We start from the raw sequence: 21,873 nt of genomic DNA, 5'->3' as shown, positions 1-21,873 counted from the left end.
ATCCTTCAGGTGCTCAGCCACAACAGCTGCTAAGCCAGGGGGCCTATAGAGACATCAAATTACCATGCCTGAGCCTGCTTTAACCGTGACCTTCACCCAAATCATTTCACATTTCGGATCTCCGTCAATTTCTTTCGATATTAAATGTGTAAAATTTTTTTGCACGTAAAATCCGGTCTGAGGAGCAAAATGTGTTTTCCTTATTTCCGTTTCACTGAATAAAACTATCTAAATTTTACTGACCAATACATTTTTTCTGCAGCAGAAAAAAGAAGGGAACCTTCGGAGCAAAAAAAAAAAAAAAAAAAAGAAAAAAAAGAATATTTTCCTGATTATTGAAAAGATTCTGACTGAAAAGTAGGGTGTCAGCTGCCTCATTCTTTCTGAGCATCTTTCAAAATTTTCCCGAAAATTTTGCATGTGAACATATTCGCGTTTTTTTATTCCTGGAGAGAAGAAGGGAGTGGCAAGACAAAGAGACGAAAAAGTTATAAATACTAGAAGATAGTAGACAGTGGCTGTAGTATAGAAAGTGTGAAGGAGAGAACGGCAGTATGAGAGAAATAGAGGGACACAGTGATAGTGGGACATAACTGACAGGGACAGAATAGTGCTAGGAAAAGAGGGAAGGAGATACTGCCAGTGGAAGAGGAACAAAGGGAAGGAGAAAGTGGAAGTGGTTGAGAGACAGTGAGACAGAGTATACAACAATTCCGACGAGGAAGAAGAGAAATAGTGACAGTGAAAAGAGACAGCAGCAATAGGTATGAATGAGACAGCAGCAGTAAGAGAGGGCATGAGGGAGATAGTGATAATGAGAGCACACTGTAGGAGTAGATCAGAAGGGAGGGGGCTGTGGCTATGCCACAGCAGACAATGACAGAGAGACAGAAAGCGATAAAGGCTATGAGTTGAGCTGAATGAGTGAGTGAGAAAGGGCAACTGAGAGTGCATGCGTGTGAGCGACTTAGAGGAAGTCTGAGATGAGCTGCATGTTAATACGAGAGAGAGAGAGAAAGCGCGAGTGTGTCTGCAAACGAAATTTTTGTGACAATTCTTAAAGGTGCTGAGGATGATAGAATGAGGCAGCTGATACCTCTCTTTTCAGCCAGAGGCTTTTAAAGAAACATTAACGTATTCACATTTTTTGTGCTCCTGCAGGAACATTTTCCCGCTGGTGATCTTCAGATCCAAAATGGACGATGACGACCTGTCTAATCGATGAAGTATTGCGCTCGTTGGACGGTATAAACCGGTAGTGCACCAGTGGACTCCAGCAACAAAAACTCTTGCAGAAACTGAAGAACCACAGAGGAAATATTGTTCATAGAAAGTCCAATCTCCTTCCACTATATACCATAAAAAATTTAAAAAAGTGACAAAGAACATACCATAAATATCGTTAAAGAGATTAACACGTCATATGTTGTACAATGAAGTATTGGGTCATCAAAACTATTGCGTATTTCGTGAGCCTGCTATTTGAGATAAAAGGAAGACTGCATTTGCTAGAGTGCATCACTGTCTGTGCAGTTACATAATAAAATGATATTAAAAAGAAGTTAAACAACATACAAAAGATTGCTTGCAGATTAACGTCTGCTGGTAAAAGTCAACGACTGAAAAAAATAAACTGTGGGATGAGTATACGAGAAGAAGAAACAATAGTTCAAGTGAGTAGGTTGGTAACTGACAATGGTAGGTAATCCTTAGTAAGATACAAGATATTTTAACAAATAAAATGCAAGGTACAAAGAAAACGAATGTTTTATTATACAAATAGTTAATTTTACATCAGTATATCACGAAATAATATAGCAAATAAAATGCAAAATGTTGAAGAACAGAGAGAAAAAACTGCGCCTGCTATTAGCCCATTGGAGCCATCAGAGGTCGCTTGCTTCCGGCGCTGTATCTTGTTGTTGTCCACAGTCGCCGATATCATCATGGAAGAAAGCAGAAAGGCCCATGCGGAAACAGAATCGGCGACATCCCACCTTCACGTGAGGAAATAATCACTAGTTTGTGCATACCATTGTATTACATTATAACACACGACATCCAAGCGTCAGAACACCAGAGAAGCTCCTCAAAAATGTTTAAACACTCGTTATGATTAAACTCGCACTGTTCACTTGTATTGTGTTCCTGAGAGCACTTTTTGCTATTTCAATTCCCTCTTGGACATCGAGCATTCTTCCTTTAGTTGCCGTAAGTAGTAGCACTTTCATGCGATGTTCTATGTTTGTTGTAGTGCGTTGATTGTCGTAAACGTACGTAGCAAATGATTTTCTATATTCTGCACCGTGGTAAACGACTGTGCCATCTAAGATATGTTTAATAGAGACCACAGTAGATGTATTTCACTCCGTACACAAGTGAATTCAGGAAGGTAGCAAATGCTTTTCTATAGTGTGCTCTTTAGTTTGTGTGGTAAACGACTGTTCCATCTAAGCTATGTTTAATAGTGATCACAGCAGATGTACTTCATTCCACACACAAGTGAATTCAGCAATTTGTCACGCTCAAGTCGAATTTTATGGCGGAAACTTAACCTATGAGTATTGTTCGCTTGAAGACCTATTGTCATGTTTCATTTGTTAAAACATCGCTGTATTCTTTGTGATATTGCGCCGTTATGTGTCTTAGTAATATACTTGGCTTGTGTTTCTAGGGCCTTATTCGTGACTGATTAACCTCGATGTGATTCATTACGTTTCTCGTTTTTTCTATCGGTTTTGGTAACAATGGTGATTTTATCAGCGTTTACTACAACAGTTTAATTCATTACACATAGTTCCCGATTTATTTCACTTTGCTGCATCGGTAGCCGTAATAGACGTTGGCCGCATAGTTGAAGAGAGCTCAAGATTGAAGTTTCTTTTTCGGTGCATGGGAATATTCTGTGTAAATATACGTATGTCATCCTTACTGTCGTTAAATAGTAGGATGGTGGTATAAGCCGTTTTTAAATGAGAGTTCCTGTTTCAGATATTTCACTAAAACCTTATTCTCCGGATCATTGACGAATATCAATGTGCGGCTAAATTTAAGTTGTTGTCTATTACCATACCCTCCCCTTTCTGGCGATACGTTTTACCGCTGAATGAAATACTTAAAACATAAAACCAGTGCAAAAGCTCAGTTGCTTTAGTTACCTGTGCAGTACTCATCGTTTTGTGCGTTACGTTTCTGTGTATTATCTGAATGGCTTCTGTCACAGGTACATTAGTGTATACAATTGCTATGTCTAAATACGCCAACAATGCATCGTCTGGACTTTTCATAGATTGCTTTAGTATATTCATAGCCTTTTTCTATGGTGAAAGATTGCGTATGTGTGTATACATATTTTAGCTCGTTATTCAGCGGATTGTTAAGATTATAACTTGCACTTAAGATGGTACACCCTACAGGAGGAATAGATTTCTCTTGCTTCAAACTTGTGATGAATTAATGTGTGAGACATGCAAACCATTTATGGTTGAAGACGCAAAACCTTAATTATGTTAGTTTTAGTAGTTTCGGATTATTCACGAACATGCTAACGAAAAAGTCTTCTGTTCTTCACATGCTGTAAACCTGTGTATTTACACTCGTGGAGTAGCCTTAGCAGCTGAACAATCCAGTCTAGTGTTTAATTATGTAATCATGTTACCAATCACAGATTACTACTAATTACGGTTCCAACGATATTAATCACGAGTTAGCTACCTAATTAACTGGCAAGTCGATAACTTAATTGGCAAATTAGTATGTTAATGTAAGTCTTCGTGAGATGTATAGACCCTCCGATATGTTCTCTAGGTAAAGGATGGGCGGCTGAGCACTTGAATCCAGAAGGACTCCAGATGGCGTTAATGTAGACGGGTTTCTTCAACTGTCACTGTGGTGTCGCCACGACTGGTTTGCCAACCTAAACGCCGTAATGTCTCACCCAAGCCGCAGGGATCGTCTACGCTGTCACTCCCGGTAGAATTTGCGATAGAAACCACGTTCAGTCGGACTGGGCAGCTGCTTTTGTGTGTGGCTCTGGCGCATCGTATTGCATCTGCAGCAGCAATTTGGGCAGCAGTTGGCGCCACAGTGATGTAACGAACTGTTAGACATCGGTCGTCCACAAACAGCATTAACCGTCTCTGACCCGACCAACCAAGTGCAACAGGCATCATCTCAGAAACTGACAACCATCACCTGTACAATGTGACATCTCCTGGAAGTCCCTATAAAAATTAAACTAAACCTTTACCGTACGTGTAAATATGAAGGGTAAAGAAAGTACAAAACTGAGTGTGTTTCTGTCAATAAAAACCTAGCTAATACGACTTAGGATTATAAAATTTACAACTAGTCAATATGATACTTTTTTGTTAAAGATGTTAACAAAATACTTGTTTTAACATCAAAGAATAATCATACAATGTAAATACATTCTTAGTAACCATGGGGATCCTGTTTGATTAATGTTATAAAGGCTCTGTTCAAAGATCTTATGCTACTTTTGTCTTTGTCTTGAAGAATTAAATCGCTTAGCTGTTCTGACGCACTAAGTATTTGATGTACGTATTTTCTGTTACAATACATGGTGAAAAGTGAATTTATCCTGTTCTTATTCACAACCTCTCCTACCCTGTGGAAATTTCAAGTGAAAATAATTATCTACCGTAAGGTTTGTAGAAGATTGCCCATCTGGCTTTCTTTTGTCGTAATGGTGCACAGACAGCCCTTATGTAGAATTTATTTAAAATATTAAATATTGAGCTCCACCCTCAAGTTAACATAACAAATGCTTTGAATACTGACAATAGTTTTCAAGCATTAATATTTTCAAAGTTCATTTTATCAGAATTTTTACGGAATTGCATAGATGAACTTAAATGGAGTAGACAACAAGTTTTAGGTTTGCTTCAAGATATCTTCGAGTTTGCAGCAAATGCTTAACGAAACTGATGCAAATATGATCCAAATGAAATTATTTATCGTGAGTACTAATCATTTTGCTACGTATGTGGGTATACTGCCTCTCTCTTCGTAACAATTAATTTACCGGGCAATAAGGTAATAGTTTCATGCTAATTGTAATTATCTTTGAGCTAGCGGCGAGTTTGGATAACGTAGTTAAACCATTTAAAGGAAAACTGTACCCATTTTTACTGATGCTTTTGCCTGCGTAGCAACTCTGATTATCGTCGCGGTATATGTAAGCCACATACATGAGCGTGCGGAATATAGCGACGCCAATAGTATGTTAAATATCTTTCACATTTTTTCCAAAGAATACCTACCACATCTTACATTAATATGAAAACACTTTAGCACCAAATAAGAGAGAGAGACGGTGTAGCAATACAATGAGTGCTCGTTTGCATGTTTGCATTCAATGATCTTGCGGTTACACCTGGTATTAATGTAGGAGCGTTGCATATTTTTAATGGGTTGTCTCGCATTTATATCAACCCGTGATCTTGCAATGTTAATCACTTACACCGAAAAGCCAAAGAAACTGGTACACCTGCTTAATATCGTGTAGGGCCCACGGCGAGCACACAGAAGTGCCGCACCACAACGTGGCATGGACTCGACTAATGTCTGAAGTAGTGCTGGAGGGAATTGAAACCATGAATCCTGGAGGGCTCTCCATAAATACGTAAAAGTACGTGGGGAGGAGATTTCTTCTGAACAGCACGTTACAAGGCATCCCAGTTATGCTCAATAATGTTCATGTCTGGGGAGTTGGGTGGTAAGCGGAAGTGTTTAGACTGGGAAGTGTGTTCCTGGAGCAACTCTTTAGCAACTCTGGGCGTGTGAGGTATCGCAATGTCGTGCCGGAAATGCTGAAGTCCGTCGGAAAGCATAATCGGCATGAATGGATGCAGGTGATCAGGCAGGATGCTTACGTACGTGTCACCTGTCAGAGTCGTATGTAGACGTATGAGCAGTCCCATATCACTCCAACTGCACATGCCCCACACCATTACAGACACCCCACAAACTTGAACAATCTCCTGCTGACATGCAGTGTCCATGGACTAATGAGGTTGTTGTCTCCATACTCGTACACGTCCATCCGCTCGATAAAATTTGAAATGAGACTCCACTGACCAGACAACATGTTTCCATTCATCAACAATCCAATTTTGGTGTTGACGGGCATAGGCGAGGCGTAAAGCTTTGTGGCATGCATTCGTCAAGGTTATACTATTGAACTATCGGCTTCGAAAGCCTACATCGATCATGTTTCGTTGAATGATTCGCAAGCTGACACTTGTGGATGGCCCAGCATTGAAATCTGTAGGAATTTGCGGGTGGGCTGAACTATCGTCACGTTGAATGATTCTTTTCAGTCGTCGTTGGTCCCGTTCTTGCAGATCTTTTCCCCGGCCGCAGCGATGACAAAGATTTGGTGTTTTACTGGATTCCTGATATTCACGGTGCACTCGTAAAATGGTCTTACTGGAAAATAGCCACTTTTTCGCAACTTCAGAGATTCTGTGTCCCTCCGCTCATGCGCCTACTATAAAACCACGTTCAAACTCACTTAAATCTTGACAACCTGCCGTTGTAGCAGCAGTAACCGATCTAAAACCAATCTAAAACCACGCCAGACACTTGTTGTCCTATATAGGCATTTCCGATCGCAGCGCCGTATTCTGCCTCTTTATATATCACTGTATTTGAATATGCATGCGTATACCAGTTTCTTTGGCGCTTCATTGTACATATATTATCTAGAAATTTCATATTATCCAGAAATTTCATTTCGCTACTTGTCCCTGGCAGCCGTTAGATAGGCAACACGCAACTGGTTCCAGGTGTGACTTTTAGCCATTTAGCGATATAGATTTGTGGCGAAACAGGCAGCACATCGAACGTGAGTGCTACTCCATGCGAATCAGATGTGTGGTGGTTTATCCGGTGTGTGGGATAACTGTATCGCCGACCTCGGCGTGTTTCTGTCGCACGCCAGAGCGCCAAGGCATTGGCTCTGTAAGACAAGTCTCCACAAGTGTAGAGCACCCCTCTCGCGGATTATCCTCTCGTCCCCGGTGAAGACGCCCCGCACCCTAAAGGAGCACCTGGCGCTGTGAGGGGTGGCCATCCCCGCGGACAGCGGCGCCTGGGGTAATTTAGAGGGCGGCCATTGTGAAGTTGGCGTGCGCAATATGCGGCTGCTCCCGGCTAGCCAGATTAGAAAACTTTCACCAGGAGTAATTTCTATGGAGCCCCGCGAAACTTGTCCCTAGTGCGTGGGAACCCGTAATCCGCGGAGAGCACGTAATAACTTCGCTTTCTTCGAGTGAAGAAGAAAGGCGGAGGGGTTGAAAGGATTGGCGCAGACGGGGGAGGTGGAAGCCGAATGACGACACCAGTTCGTGGTACATTAAGGGTGCGGTAGTAACGCGATTGGAGGATCTGTTCAAGGAAACTCCATTATGTCTCGAAAGACGCCGTTTCCTGTAATCCCGCCGGTTCACAGAGAGTGAAGGAACGAAAACTGTCGGCGAACTCTCTCGGAATTTCAGTAATGTTGTTGCGTAAAGTTTCTGGCAAGCTGTAAACTCAGTGTACTGAGGGCTATGAGAAATCGCTTAACTGCTTCTTGTTATTCCTGGAGCTCTTGCAACTTCACGTTTTAGCCAGCTGTCTTCGACAAGTGTAGGATGCTGGCAACCATATCAACAGCGACCACACTAAACTACAATTATCATACAGTGTTCAGGAAATTTTCATGGATTCTTTTTCTGACTACTACAGTTGTCTAATTTTTGATTCTTCGACATTCATTATTTACCTTTTGTTAGAATTGTTGTGTATTCGTACTCTGGAGTATCTGTGAGAGATATACGATTGTGCTTCGCAGTGGATGTTAATCAAGGGTCAGTTAAAGACGGGTCTTTGCACACAATCCCTTTTTTGAGGGTCAGCACCTCTTTCATAGAGAACGGAATGCTTGTAAGGATCACTTTGTCAATAATTCCTATTTTGCCTATCGAACGAATCATATATGAATGAAATCGATCCCATGAAACAAAGTAATTTCGTAAAGTTTTAAATTCACAAAGTCGAATCAATAAATCCGTATATCTTAGCCAAGCAGATTCTATGTTACTTTGTATCCGTAAAGACAATATTGCTCCATTTAGTTCTGTCTCTGATGCAAACTTCCAAAGATGTTTCTGCTACTGAGGAAAGAGTAAAATAACACTGCCATCTATTGATATTTTGGTGAACTACGAAACTAACGGTGCCGTGCGATTGTACAGCATTGGTTGCCAATTACTGAAGATAAGGACAATACAACACCCAGTCCCTGAGCGGAGGAAATGTCCTGCCTCAGCCGGGAATCGAACCCAGGCTGACCACTGAGCTTACGGGGACGGACTGAAAACGGCAGTTTATGGACGACGTGATCCATCAACCACTCTGAGGGATCTGCGCCGAATCGCCTTTGAGGAGTGGGACAATCTGGACCAACAGTGCCTTGATGAACTAGTGGGTGGTATGCCTCGACGAACACAGGCATGCATCAATGCAAGAGAACGTGCTACTGGGTATTAGAGGTACCGGTGTGTACAGCAATCTGGACAACCACCTCTGAAGGTGGTACAACATGCAATGTGTAGTTTTCGTGAGCAATAAAAAGGGCGGAAATAATTATGTTGATCTCTGTTTCAATTTTCTGTAGATGTTCCCGAACTCTCGGAACCGAGGAGATGCAAACTTTTTTTTTTTTTTTTTTTTTTGATTTGTGTAAATTCGTAAACTCAGAAGTCTCTCTCGTGTGCTTTTGCCTTTCTAAAAACAGAAGTGATTGCTTCTAACAGATCCTAAACTTTGTCTATCGTTCTTCTGCATATTATTCCTGTAAGCCACTTGTAATAATGAGCTGTTAATCTGACTGTACGGTTGCTCTCTTATTTATATCGTTTGCTATCTTCGACTTTTCGAACTGATTTTCTTGTCAATGTCGGGGCGGTGTGTCTTCAGTCTAGCAGATTCTGAACTACCATTTGGTTGCTACCTCTCTCAACGATCTTAGAATTTCCGAAGGAATGTTGTCCCTCCTTACTGCAATGTTCGATCGCAAGTGTAATTCTAACTACAATACTGCTTCCTTTTTATTAGTATTGGATAGATTAAAAGACAGGGTTACTTTTACGGTCTCTGAGATGAACTTTAAAACTTCGGAAATCACTGTTGCGGAGAGATAGAAGAAGATTCTGAAGCTACGGGAAAAGCAATTATTTGGAGCACGTGCGCTTTCTGCTCCATCATAGAAAAATTAGCGACTCCCATCGAATTCACGCGAAACGGAGTTTAACAGAAGTTCTGTGTTACACTACTTCATAGAGTCGCATAACCTCTACACAATTCCGTATTGCTGAATATTAAAATACACTTCTAGGAACCTCCCACCCCACTAATACGGCACTGGATCATAATTTCCAAAGTATTTCGTGACTTGCATTTTCCCTGTTATTTTATTCGGAGGCTGTATCGTGTTACACTCTATGTTCACGTTGTCCTACAAACTGATGGGAGAAATAGGCGCTTGGGACAGGACTCTGACTCACAGGCGGTTTCTATCCCCCGGCATTCCGCTGCTGCAAGCACCGCCTGAGCCAAGTCGGCCGTTGTAGCCTGACCTCAGAGCCGGCCCGCAGTTAACACCCTCATCTATTATTCCAGCTTTCTGAATAAGTCCGGCGGCCTGAAGTTGCTGCTCAACATTTCATGCATGCCTGCTGCCGCTGGCGTAGCCTCCGCGTTACTGTGCCTAATCTTACGCCCTGCCCTCTCTCTCACTGCCACACACATTTTCTTTACTGTCGCGTCCTCCGTTACACCCTCCTTAACGCCTGTTAACACGAGTAATCTAGTTGCATCAGTCGACTACTCGTTACAAGTGAGTCTACTGCAGAGTCCGTAGCGTTTTAATCCTGTACTGTGTGTCTCCAGTCACGAATGGCTGTTTTCGCTTACACATCAGCGCATAAATTGCGTCTATAGCGAGAGGTGTCCGCTGTGCAGTTTAGCATTTGATCGTTGAAAGAGAACTTATGAGGGACTTTTCTTTTTACTAAATGATCTAAACGTTGTAAGAGAATTAACAACAGGCAATGCTAATAGAGTTTATTTCTGAATGGCCGGCTGGCGTGGCCGAGCGGTTCTAGGCGCTTCAGTCTGGAACCGTGCGACCGCTACGGTCGCAGGTTCTAATCCTGCCTCGGGCATGGATGTGTGTGATGTCCGCAGGTTAGTTAGGTTTAAGTAATTCTAAGTTCTATGGGACTGATGACCTCCGATCTTAAGTCCCATAGTGCTCAGAGCCATTTGAACCATTAGTTAATTGTACTCCTTTCGGGTGTTCTGTCACACCGCTGTTCCTATTTCATGCACTAAAATTTCGATGACCCATCGAGCTGTCTTCTCGAAGTGCTGCGTGTTTTGCTGTTACGTCTTCTCTCTGACCAGGTTTGTTTATACCTTGTACCTCCTTTTCTTTCTGGGTGCGAAAGAACATCGATAATAAGTTCTCTCGTTAAACAGCTCTGCTTTTCTCACTGTTCAAACGATTTCGATGAGTAATATTTATGTATTTAGGATCTTGCAGTGCCTCTGTTGTTAAGAAGATAGGTGCAATGTTCCTTCGAGCATGCATGCATAGGCGAAGGAACAGCAATTGCGGCGAGTATAGCCGTTATGAAATACACGAATGCGTGCATGTCCAAGGAACACTGCATCGTTATTCTTAACAACACAAGCACTGCAATATCGTATTTATCCGCTAATGGCAGGCAGCGATTCTCAATTGAAAGTGTCTTCCCCTGTACAGGAATTAGGTTAGTTACTTTCTGTACTAAAAAAAAAAAAAAAACTGAGTGCATGGCTGAACATGCAACAAACAATAACGGACAAAATGAGTTAAAAAAAAATTGTTAAAGGCGAGAGATAACATAAATCGGAAAATCCGGGTTCGAGTCCCGGTTCACAAGAAATTTCCTCTGTCGTCATCCGCTTGCACAGCCGATGGTTGTTCGTATCCGCAACTGCGAATACTTTCGTGTATTTATCTATTTATTTTCTTATTCATGAGTAGTGTATAATATTTTTGTCCTGGTACTGTAAGACATAAATTCCTTGCTTTCCGATATTTCGTGTTTCTTATAGGATAACGCTAGTAGGAAAAATAGCAGGACGTTGCGCAACCTTAATAACTTGTCACGAAAACAAAGCAAAGCTAATGCAATTAAAAAGATAAAAGCACAAAATCCTTTACTATAACAGGAGTGAGATAGACTGTAGGTTAACTTGTGATCTTAGCTGAACACGCCACAATGCTTTGTTTAAGCGCATGCGCAGTCTGCAGTATGCTCAAAGTTTCAGAACACCACACTGGGCAGTCAATTGATCATTGACGTCACTGTCTCACCTGCGACGTGGTTTGCTGCTGGTTTACGCGCAAGCATGTGATACTTCTCGTAAAGTGACATACGTCCAGGAGAGCGGTGTGCTGACCACATGCCCCTCTATATCCGCATCCGATGACGTCTGTGGGCTGAGGATGACACGGCGGCAGGTCGGTATCGTTGGGCCTTCACAGCCTGTTCGAGAGGAGTTTTTCTGTGTGAAACGTCTGACGGATAGTCGATTTCGACCAGAAAGTCATTCGTGTAAGACAGGCTTCGAACTGTGAAAGGCTGCTTGACTTTCCATCTCTCCAATGAGAGCTACTAGACTTTACGTGTACTTTACTTTAGAAACAAAAAAAAAACGCACTGATGTTGATATACTAATATCGATGGAAGGATGATGAGGACCAGAAATTGATTGGAGTGAAAATTACATGGAGTACTGTTCTTCCGTAACTTCCTGGAGGATTGAATCGCGGCTACGTCTGCATGTCGACACACAGTTTCATCTGCCAGGAAGTTTCGAAATAGAGGACATTGCACTGCATTGTGAAAGATTCATTCTCGAAGTATTCTTATTAACGACTAATCGTGTTTCGACATATTTGTGTAAACATGTTTCGACACATTTGTGTCATTACTGGATACTTTTATTTAGGTCTTTCTCTCTAGAATTTTCGGTTCTGTAGGACCTCCTCTATACTACTGTATAGCTTTCCATAGTTACATTCGTGGTATTTGTCCACATATGCTTGGTCATCTGTTGTTGAAAAGACACACAAAAATCTGTACATGTTCATACCGAGTCAGACTCTCATGCTGCAACCCCGCACTGCATAAAAAACGTTTATGTTAGTGCTGTGTTAAGGTGAGCACGAATAGGGACTAATCGGATAGCAGCAATATGTACATTGAAGTTCGAAGTTTCAGCATGAGAGTGTGGTACAGCAAAATCCTAATGCGTATTTCTGTGTGTATGCCTAATGCGAACAGGTACTACTAAACAGCTATGGCAACCTGTTTAGTAATGCAAAAAATGTCCTCCAGAAACTAGCATTTTGCAGAATCCGACCATAATGATGGTACTCTTATGGCGGTTCAGATATGTTGAAACACTTTTGCGCAGTAAAAAGAATACTTATTTGTACAATAGGTGGACCGGAAATCCCATAATTTAAATTCAAAATGTGGCTGCTTTTAGAGCTGTGTGTGAAAATAGGTCGAGCTATTCACTAGAAAATGCAAGGCAGTATATGGAAGAGGCAGTACCTACACAATTTGATAAAACTGAAATTCAACCCACTTCTCCTACTGAAATTAGGAAAATAATAAATTCTCTCAAAAGTAAAAGCTCACATGGAATTGACGGCATTTCCAACAGTGTAACTAAAATTCTTGTTCCCAAGTATAATTATCAGCCACATATGTAGTAACTCACTGAAACAGGGAATTTTTCCAGGTAGAGTGAAATATGCTATTGTTAAACCATTGCATAAAAAGGGGATAGATCTGATCCTGACAACTACTGCCCAATCTCACTTCTGACAGATTTATCCAAAATTCTTGAAAAATTAATGTATTCAAGAGTAGTATCACATATTTGAAAAAATGAAGTGCTAACAGAATGTCAATTTGGTTTTCAGAAAGGCTTTCCAACAGAAAATGCTATATATTCTCTTTCACTGGTCAAACAATAAATTCAGTGAATAACTGAACACCACCCACTGGGATATTTTGTGATTTCTCAAAGGCTTTTGATTGTGTGAATCATGAAATTCTTCTAGATAAGCTTATGTACTGTGATATGAGTGGGACAGTGCACAAATGGTTTAATTCATACTTAAATGGAAGAATGCAGAAGGTTGAAATTAACAGTACAGATATTCTACAAAAACCAGCAAAGTCCTCTAACGGGGGATGTATCAAGAATGGTGTCCCACAGGGTTCAGTCTTGGGTACCTTATTGTTCTTAATCTATATTAGCGACTTTCCTTTTGGTATTCATGAAAATGCAAAGTTAGTTCTATTGATGATACAAGTATAGTAATAACACACAGGAAGCAAGAATCAGCTGAGGAAATTGCAAATAATGTCTTTCAGAAAATTATTAAGTGGTTCTCTGCAAATGGTCTCCCACTAAATTTTGAGAAAACACAGTTTACAAAATTCTGTACAGTATATGGCATAACACCATTGATAAGTATAGACTATGAACGGAAGTCTGTTGCTAAGGTAGAATACTTAGAATTTCTGGGTGTGTGCATCGATAAGAAATTGAATTGGAAGAAACACATCGATGATCTGCCGAAACGGTTAGGTTCAGCTATTTACGCTATTAGGGTTATTGCAAATTTTGGTGATAAATAATATCAGTAATTTAGCCTACTATGCCTATTTTCATTCACTGCTTCCCTATGGCATCATATTTTGGGGCAATTCGTCATTAAGAGAGAAAGTATTCATTACACAAAACCATGTAATCAGAATAACAGCTGGAGGCCACCCAAGATCACCTTGCAGACATTTATTTAAGGAAAGAGGGATATTCACAGTACCTTCGCAATATACATTTTCACTTATGAAATTTGTCATTAATAACCCTTCCCAATTCAAAAGTAACAGCAAAGTGCATAGCTACAACACTAGAAGAAAAAATATTTATTTTTATTTATTTATTGTTCTGTGGGACCAAATTAAGGAGAGATGTCCATGGTCATGGAACGAGTCAATACATGCAATTATAACACGATATTAGAAACAGATAAAATGAAATATATATAAAAAAAAACATATTCAGGTGACAAGTCGTAAGTTTAAATAAAGAAACTCAACAATGTAACACTAGAATTTGCTTAATTTTTTAGCTCTTCCAGGAGCTCCTCGACAGAATAGAAGGAGTGAGCCAAGAGGAAACTCTTCAGTTTAGACTTAAAAGAGTTTGGGCTACTGCTAAGATTTTTGAGTTCTTGTGGTAGCTTATTGAACCCTTTCTGCACAAGAGTCAAGGAAGTGCATTCCACATGCAGATTTGATTTCTGCCTAGTATTAACTGAGTGAAAGCTGCTAACTCTTGGGAACAGGCTAATGTTGCTAACAACAAACGACATTAAAGAAAATATATACTGTGAGGGCAATGTCATAATTCCCAGACTATTGAATAGGGGTCGACAAGAGGTTCTCGAACTTACACCACATATAGCTCGAACAGCCCGTTTTTGAGCCAAAAATACCCTTTCTGAATCAGAAGAATTACCTCAAAAAATAATATCATACGACATAAGCGTATGAAAATATGCGAAGTAGACTGCTTTTCGTGTTGAAGTGTCATTTATTTCAGATACTGTTCTTATAGTAAATAAAGCAGCATTTAGTTTCTGAACAAGATCCTGTACATGGGCTTTCCACAACAGCTTACTATCTATGCGAACCCCTAGGAACTTGTACTGTTCTGTCTCGCTTATAATATGCCCATTCTGTCTGATCAAAATATCGATTCTTGTTGAATTGTGAGTTTTGAAATTGTAAAAACTGAGTCTTACTGTGATTTAGCATCAAATTATTTTCCACAAGCCATGAACTTATTTAATGAACTACATTTTTTGTTACTGTTTCAATATTACACACAAGATCCTTCACTATCAAGCTGGTGTCATCAGCAAACAGAAATATTTTTGAATCACCTGTAATACTACAAGGCATATCATTTATATAAATAAGAAACAGCAGTGGCCCCAGCACCGACCCTTGGGGAATGCCCCACTTAACAGTGCCCATTGGGACTGAACATCACTACCACTCTCAATATTGCGGAGAATTACCTTCTGCTTTCTGTTCTTAAAGTAAGAGGCGAACCAATTGTAAGCTACTCCCCTTACTCCATGATGGTCCAACTTCTGCAGTAATATTTTGTGGTCAACACAGTCAAAAGCCTTCGTTAAATCAAAGAAAACACGTAGCGTTCGCAACCTTTTATTTAATCCGTCCAAAACCTCACAGAGAAAAGAGAATATGGCATTCTCAGTTGTTAAACCATTTCTAAAACCAAACTGAACATTTGACAGCAAATTATGTGAATTTAAATGCTCCAGTAACCTTGTATATACAACCTTCTCGATAACTTTAGCAAACACCGATGGCATAGAAATAGGTCTAAAATTGTCTACATTATCAATGTCCCCCTTTTTATAAAGTGGCTTCACTACCAAGTACTTTAATCGGTCAGGAAACCGACCACTCCTAAAGGAAAAGTTACAGATATGGCTAAGTACTAGGCTAACATACATAGAACAATACTTCAGTATTCTGCTAGATATCCCGTCATATCCATGAGAGTTCTTGGTCTTTAGTGATTTAATTATTAACTCAATCTCCCTCTTGTCAGTATCATGGAGGAGCATTTCAGGTAACAGTCTCGGAACACTCTTTTCTAAGAGCGCTATATGATTCCCTGTTGGGACTAGGTTTCTATTTAGTTCACCTGCTATATTCAGAAAGTGATTATTAAATACTGTACATATATGCGACTTATCAATACCACGGACATTCCCACTAAGCACTGATTCTATATCCTCGACCTGTCTCTGCAGACCAGCCACTTCCTTTACGACTGACCACATTATTTTAATTTTATCCTGAGACTTAGCTATTCTATCTGCATACCACATACTTTTTGCCTTCCTAATAACATTTTTAAGCACCTTACAATACTCTTTGTAATGGGCTGCTGCAATTTAGATTTTGATGTTTCTAACGTTTTGATATAGTTGCCACTTTGTTCTACAAGACATTCTTATCCCTCTAGTCAGCCATTCAGGCTGCCTGTTTGTGCTAGTGCCCTGTTTTGAACGTTCGAACGGAAAGCAACTTTCAAAGAGCATGAGAAAAGTCTTGAGAAAACCATTATATTTATCATCTACTGTATCAGCGCTATAAACATCTTGCCACTCTTGTTCCTTGATAAGGTTTACAAAGGTCTCTACAGCAACTGGATCAGCTTTCCTAAACAGCTAATGACTATATTTAACACGTGTTGCAGCATTAAAATCTTTTAGAGTTAAAATTTGTGCATCATGATCTGAAAGGTTATTCACCTTTTTGCTAACAGAATGCCCTTCTAGTAATGAGGAATGAACAAAAATGTTGTCTACTGTTGTTCTACTGTTCCCTTGCACTCTCGTTGGAAAGAATACGGTTTGCATAAGATTATATGAATTAAAGAGGTCTACCAGCATCCTCTTCCTTGCACAATCACTTATACAATTAATATTGAAGTCACCACATATAACTAACTTTTTGTATTTCCTATAAAGTGAACCAAGAACCTCCTCTAGCTTTAGCAAAAATGTTGTGAAATCTGAGTCTGGGGATCTATAAATAACAACAGTTAGAAGTTTAGCTCCGTTATATTTAACCACACCGGCACAACATTCAAACACCTTTTCAGTGCAGTACTTTGAAACATCAATTGACTCAAATGGGATACCGTTTTTCACATACATGGCTACTCCCCCACACCGCAAAGAGCACCTCGAAAAGCTGCCAGCCAACCTGTATCCTGGTAAAGGAAGCCTCTGAATTATCTCCTTATTTAAGAAGTGTTCAGATATACCAATAATTTCAGAGTCAACATCCATAAGCAGTTCACTAACTTTATCTCTAATACCTTGTATATTTTGATGAAGTATACTAATTCCCTCATTATTCGGATACCTAAGCTTTGTCAAAAGTGGTTCCTTTGTTAGAGAGACTTCCCTTAAGCAGGAATACCTATCAGCTGACTTCAATCTAAAATAGGTGCAGCTCTAACACCCACTACTGCAGGAATTTTCCCATGAGCGATCCCACCAACCCCACCTATGCTGTCACTTATAAGCTTTGCCAACCTGCCCTTCCCATACCTGTTGAGGTGCAGGCCATCTCTAGTGAAACCCGTCCTGCTGATAGACTCCACCGACACCACTGAAATGTGACCCATGCTTTCTGTCATCAGCGCACCCCCAAGTCACATGTTATTATGCCTGACGGCTGTATTAAGATAAGGCCGATCGTGAAGCTGAAACAGTTCCACGAAATGCACATTCGTGTTGCCAGTCTGAGTGGCTATCTTTTCCAGGTCACCATCTATGTCATACTCCCCATCCCTATCAATACTATTACCAGCCCCACCCACAATCACTACCTGATCCTCTTTAGTAAAATCCCTACATAACCCCCCTATGTTAACAGTCACCTGAGCCAATCCAGCATTAGGCTTCACAATGCTGGTGACCTGGTACTCACTCCCCAGTACTTCCTGCAACTGCTGGCCTACACCTCTGCCATGAGAACTACCTAACAGCAGAACCTTCTTCTTCCTCTTCGACTTTGCAACTGTTCTAGCCACCGTAACTACTGAGGTCTGCTGCATACTTCCTACATCTGCAGCTACTAGAGATTCCTCTCCACTGGACTCTGACAGTTGGTCATATCTATTGTAAACACCAATAGTAAAACTATCTGAAAATCTTCTTCTCTTAACAGATCTCTTGCCAGCAACCAGTTCCCATTCCCCAACCCCCTTCTCCCTCCTCATCCTATCTAGCTCCTCCTGTGCGTTTTTCAACTGCACCTGAAGGGCACAGATCTTATGCTCCTGCTCCTCTATCAACTTACTCTTGCTACATAACCTGCAGTTCCAGGAGAGGATCTCACCAGAATGCCCACTGGCTTCCCCACTGCATTCCCCCCAGTGAAAATACTTCAAACAAGTCTCACTCCGTAATCCACTACTCACGAACCCACGGCAAAGCCCACACTTCTCACTCATAGTAAAATTTTACTTTTTCTAAGTTCCGCTACTACAATAAGAAAATGTTAAAAACCTGACTACAATAATCACAAACTTACTCCACAAGGGAAGTAACTACTATTATTAACAGTATTAATAAACAACACATGTGAATATAACAAAAGGCTAATACAGAAAGAGAAGTAAACGTCTAATGACACAGTAACGAAGCTGAAAACAGTTCCCAAAAGATTCTTCTGAAATTATTTCACCAGAAAACACAAAAAACTCCGGTTGAAGACTACTAAAGTTCCTAAATAAACCACTATACACAAACAATTAATTAGTCCCTAGCTTTCGATGCGACGCTACAGCTGCAACTGGTCAGCGCGGAATGTAAACACAGGTAAGAGGTTACGTTGCTCGATACGAAACACTCACATATATCAGGTCACAACACAAGAAAGGCAGCGGTGAATGAAGAAACCACTAATACGTCACTTATATAGTAAATATTATCACAAAAACCGTTAAAATACGTATCTGAAACCTAAAAATATATAAAAACTTGGAGAGCGATCTCTCACGCAGTCACTCGCTTATGACGTCACACCAAAGATATATTCACTATTCTGGAATAAAAGCTCACTTTGGCACAGAAAGGGGTGAATTATGCTGCCACAAAAATCTTTGGTCATTTACCAAGTTGTAATAAAAGTCTGACAGATAGCCAACCAACATTGAAAAGCAAATTAAAAGAATTTCTGAATGACAACTCCTTCTACTCAATAAATGAATTCTTAGATATGATATAGTAGTAACTGTAAAAAATAATTAATTAATTAATTAAATTATTTTGTGTAAAGAATGCTTACATTAAAGTGACACGTTCCACATCATTACGAAATGTCATAGTCATGGTCTATGGAACAAGGATTAATGTATGTATGTATGTATGCATGTATGTATTTGCATTGGCATGTAACAACAGATGTTCTCTAGGCCGTCCACTGCGGCACATACATAAATACAGCCCGAAAGGCAGGAAAGAGGTTCACTTCGCAGTCAGCCGCTGTAACATCCACACCTGTTAAACGGCTGATCGCGTTCTGCCTCAGACGACGTCAGAGACGGACTGTAACAAATCTCGTATTTGCGGTAAAAGCGGATAGTGAACTCGCGAGGACTGTACACCGTACTGGATATCTTACAATTCGCTAAAGTAACTGTTAGTGTGCCGTCCGTGATAATTACAAATCCGTTTGGGAAGTGGTCAATATTATTTCCACGTTTGCGGTGAGTATTTATTTCAAACATTTATCTGAATATTATTAGTCAGGCCGAAAGAGAATCTGGTAGTAACGTACCATAAAAGTAGCTAGTTGTGCTATTTAGAATAGAAATATTTACTGTCAATTGAACATAGTGACTTTCAAACTGTTGTATGTCAGAGACTTTACTCAATATATGTGAACTAAAACGCTATACTTTCAATTATACTCATAGTCTTGATCCCGCTAAGTGGAAAGAGAATAGAAACGTTTCTTTCAGTAGGCTGGACCAAATGTGGCCGTGCAGACTGGAAACTAAGATCAGTATGTTCTCCATCGCTATCTGGCTGGGCACAAAATTAGTTGTCAGGCTCACATGAGAAAGACGGCGAACTGTACAAACAACCAACCCATCTACATAATTAAAACCCGCTGACCCACATCATCACGTTGTTTGTTACGATTTGTTACTGTCGGATGCGTTAGTGTTTTGTTTGTTTTGAAAGTGGCAGAGGCGTCTGCTTGCTGTTGATCTGTTAGTGTTTATATTTTCCAACTAGGAGGAGAGGCAGATAGCATTTGTGTGTGTGTGTGTGTGTGTGTGTGTGTGTGTGTGTGTGTGTTTGTGTGTGTGTGTGTGTGAGAGAGAGAGAGAGAGAGAGAGAGAGAGAGAGGGAGAGAGAGAGAGAGAGAGAGAGAGAGAGAGAGAGAGACAGGGAGATGTTAATTTATTTTATTAATCTACTTCTTTTTTGGGCAATATTATCATATTTTTTATTTATTCATTTTTATTTATATTTTTTATGAGGAGAGGTGTTTATCCTGTAATTATTTTTTATTAAAAAGATTAAAAAAGGATTAGAGAAAAAAGTACATTAATAACACATGTAATCTCTCCATATCTCCCCCCCCCCCTCTCCCTCTCTCCCTCTCTCTCTCTCTCTCTCTCTCTCTCTCTCTCTCACACACACACACACACACACACACACACACACACACACACACACAGACCGGCTATCTTTGTATCCCATTCTCCCTTCCTAGTCGAAAAGAATAAACTCTAATAGATCGATAGCAGACGCCTCGGCCACTATCAAAACAAACAAAACACGAACGTATCCCACGATAACAAAACATAATACGCAAACTGACAAAAGGTCAGCGCACAGAAGTGTCTATGCAGAGCACTATTGCGCACATGCAAATACTTAACAAATACACGTAGAAGATGAAGAAGAATGGGATAAGCAACAAAAAGCGTAAATAGAATAAAATTGTTTTTAGTGATAAGAAAAGAGTGCGAACTGTTGATAATCACAACAAACGAAATTGCAAGAGAAAATAACATATTGTTACAGTGAACACTGAAGATGTTTTAAAATGAAGCGAAACGCATCTGATCTGAATAAGACTTTTATTACGGTTGCTAAAGACAGCAATTAGCCTATACTACTTCTATGCTCCCAACTGCGGACAATGGGACAGAAAAAGACATCAGGTATTTATTTTATTTGCTAACCTAATTCAGCCAGTTACTGTCTTTGCAGACAAGTCCAGAAGTCGCAAACAAGATGTGAATTTTATAAGAGATTGTACCGCTATTGTGAAATACTTTTTGAAACTGTGTATGTAACGAATAACAGCCGAAGGCGAAACTTCTTCTGACGCTTATAACATAGCTACAAACACAACATGCTGACACAATATCCCCAGTACTGGTCAAGTAAAACTACTGTTCTTAAGTTTTACAAGGACTTTTATTTTAGGATCCTGCATATTTGGCTTTTATTTCCGCGCTATGAAGTGAAGGGAAAGTAGAAAGGTAGAAGGAATATATAGAATAGCTATAGAAGGAAAATGTACTTAAAGGCAGTTTTATAGAAGGGTAACATGAAGTACAAAAGATGAGATGTTAGATACGATACTATTTGACACAGCCACAAAAGAACTGAATGCAAACAACGGTCCTAGCTTAGACGACATTCTCTTGAAATTACTGAAACGTTTAGGAGAGTTAGCCATGACAAAACTATTCCATCTTCAGTGTAAAACATATGAGACTGGCGAAAAACCCTCAGAGTTCAAACAGAATGTAATGCTTCCACAGTAGGTAAGTACTGAAGGTAGGAGTATTAACGAAACATCTGTTCACTAATTCCTGACTGAAAAAAAATTAAGAATAATGAAAATCTGATAGAACCCGACCTCAGGAAATACCTATTTCTGCTCCGGAGAAATGGAGGAACACCCAAAGCCATACTGACTCTATGACGTAGGTTAGAAGACAGTCTGAAGATATAGAAACATAAGTTTATAGGATTTGTTGATCTAGAGAAAGCTGTTGACAGTGTTAACTGAAATACACTCATGAAGTGCTGATGGTGGCAGGGGTAAAATACAGGGAGTGGCAAGTTAGCTAGGA

The sequence above is a fragment of the Schistocerca americana genome, chromosome 1, assembly GCF_021461395.2.
Source record: "Schistocerca americana isolate TAMUIC-IGC-003095 chromosome 1, iqSchAmer2.1, whole genome shotgun sequence".
In the NCBI taxonomy this organism is placed as follows: Eukaryota; Metazoa; Arthropoda; class Insecta; order Orthoptera; family Acrididae; genus Schistocerca; species Schistocerca americana.
This window is presented reverse-complemented; position numbering follows the sequence as displayed.